General features: G+C 41.1%; 1 protein-coding gene across 1 annotated transcript in view; it reads left to right on the top strand.

The window, feature by feature from the left end:
• Positions 1 to 2,748, top strand: part of CENPI (centromere protein I) — a 76,186-nt gene that overhangs the window by 54,423 nt on the left and 19,015 nt on the right. The gene's annotated exons all lie outside the window — the stretch shown is intronic.

Here is a 2,748-nt window from a genome sequence, read left to right as displayed (position 1 = left end):
CACTATTATAAAGAAATTCCACTTAAACTTTTAATCTCTTCTATCTAAATTACATTAAGAATAGTATGTTTGAAATTGCCTCTACCTTCCCCCCCTCCCCCCACTATTTTTTTTGACACAGGGTTTTGCTCTGTCTCCCAGGAGTACAGTGACGCAGTCTTAGCTCACTGCAGCCTCGACCTCCCAGGCTCAAGCGATCCTCCCACCTTAGCCCCTGAGCTCTGACCACAAGCATGCACCACCACATCTGGCTAATTTTTTTTTTTTGTAGAGACAAGGTCTCACTGTGTTGTCCAGGTTGGTCTTGAACTTCTAGGCTCAAGCTATCCTCCTGCCTTGGCCTCCCAAAGTATTGGGATCACGGGCGTGAGCTACCACATCCAGTCCGAAATTCCTCTCTTTTACTTGTGGTTCTGCCTAACCTGCATTCCCCTCTGTGGGCTGCTGAGCCTGGACCCATATTTATTCATTCTCTATTCCCCCAGATGGGCAAGAGATTTGACAAAATAGTATGTTTGCATCTATAATCTTTGGCCGACTTGCAATGTAAGTCTCTGGTACCCCTGAAATAGCTGCCTTACAATTTCTGTATTATCTTTTCAAAAATCTTAGGATTCCTCTTTTATTAGTGTCATAAGTTAAGGTAGACAATTTAAAAAGGAATTCTGTTTTCTAAAATTCTTATATAAATGGAGATACATGTGGATAATTTTGCTTGCCATATCAATATTTGGCATTATATAGTATAGCTCAAGTTTTCAATAATTCTTTTTATTTAGTAAATATAGGTATAATGCCCTATTTTTGTCATGTAACCATATGCCATATCACTGTCAAAAAGGGAGTAAATTGTAGTTATATATCATAAAAAGAGAAGGGTAGAAAACTTCTCAACAGTGGTTCTCAAAGGGGGCCATTTCTGGTTGTCACAGTGACTGGGAAGAGGTTGCAACCATCATTTAGTATGTGGAAGATGGGGATGCTCAATGTGCTCCAGTGGGTGGGAAGTAGGAGGCAGTCCTGAACAGTGAATTGTTTCATCCAAAATGCCAATAGTGTCTTGTGGAGAAACACTTCAAAAGAGGCTGTGCTGAGCAATTGTCATTGTTTCAAATTATTTCAGACACAGTTGCCAAGTGCTACCAAAAATCATAGTTAAGATACAGTTATGCCTGTAATCCCAGCACTTTGAAAGACTGAGGCCAGCGGATCACTTGAGGTCAGGAGTTCCAGACCAGCCTGGCCAATGTGGTGAAACCTTGTCTCTAGTAAAAATACAAAAGTTAGCTGGGTGTGGTGGTGCATGCCTGTAATCCCAGCTACTCAGACTGAGGCACGAGAATTGCTTGAACCTGGGAGAAGGAGGTTGCAGTGAGCTGAGATTGCGCCACTGCACTCCAGCCTGGGCGACAGAGTGAGACTCTATCTCAAAAAAAAAAAAAAAAAAGGATATAGTTTTGCAAATAGCCAGCTGGCTATGTGTAGTTGCTCACCTATTTGAATGGTCTCCTGATCCTTCCTTGATTGCCTTGGCACTGAATTATCGTGGTGGGCAGTAGTAGAGTTATCATCATCTCTGAAACTCTAAGATTATACATGTTCTTTTCCTTATGCATAACCATTGTTAACTACCTAGATAGGAGGGCAAAGCTATGAATTCAAATTTGTAAGTCTTTTCCTAATCCATTTAACATTGTCAAAGATTGAAGGACAGTGGTGAGTAGATGGATGGATTGAACTAATACCCATATGTGCTGTAAGAGACTCCATTCATTGATCTGGGGATAATATAAAATAGCCAGATCTGCTTTTTTACTAGAAGAATAAAAGATGCCAAAAATTTTGCTAATTCCCTTTTAGGGTTGAATTGAATTCAAGTGAAAATATATATATATATAATGTATTTTTTTTTTTTTTTTGAGATGGAGTCTCACTCTGTCGCCCAGGCCATGCTGGAGTGCAATGGCATGATCTTGGCTCACTGCAACCTCCACCTTCTGGGTTCAAGGGATTCTCCTGCCTCAGCCTCCCTAGTAACTGGGATTATAGGTGTGCACCACCATACCTGGCTAATTTTTGTATTTTTAGTAGAGGTGGCGTTTCACCATGTTGGCCAGGCTGGTCTTAAACTCTCGACCTCAGGTGATCCGCCTGCCTCGGCCTCCCAAAGTGCTGGGATTACAGGCGTGGGCCACTGACCCCAGCCAAATTCAAGTGAAAATATGTTTAATAGCATTTTAGCTCAGGAATTAAGGCAAAACTGAGTTTTGATTTGTGTACTGTAGTTTTCCTTCGATCTGTGTTGCAGTGTTACTGACAGTATAGGAAATGATTCCTAAAGTCATTTTAATGTTTATTCCTTTAAATCACTTTTGATTTGGTTGGGATAAATTAGTTCTCATTTTTTCTAGTTTACTGTATCATTTTGTTCATTTTCACATTTTATCCAGAATTTTTTTTTTTGAGACAGAGTCTTGCTCTGTTGCTCAGGCTGGAGTGCAGTGGCATGATCTTGGCTTACTGCAACCTCCACCTCCCGAAGCGATTCTCCTGGCCCAACTTCCCGAGTAACTGGGATTATAGGCACCCACCATTACACCTGGCTAATTTTTGTATTTTTAGTAGAGACAGGGTTTCACCATGTTGGCTAGGCTGGTCTCGAACTCCTGACCTCAAGTGATCCAACTGCCTTGGCCTCCCAAAGTGTGAGCCACTGCACCTGGCTTGAATTTTTTTTTTTTTTTTTTT

The sequence above is a fragment of the Mandrillus leucophaeus genome, unplaced genomic scaffold, assembly GCF_000951045.1.
Source record: "Mandrillus leucophaeus isolate KB7577 unplaced genomic scaffold, Mleu.le_1.0 Scaffold706, whole genome shotgun sequence".
Lineage (NCBI taxonomy): Eukaryota > Metazoa > Chordata > Mammalia > Primates > Cercopithecidae > Mandrillus > Mandrillus leucophaeus.
Note: the sequence above shows the minus strand (reverse complement) of the source record. Positions and strands in the feature narration are given on the sequence as shown.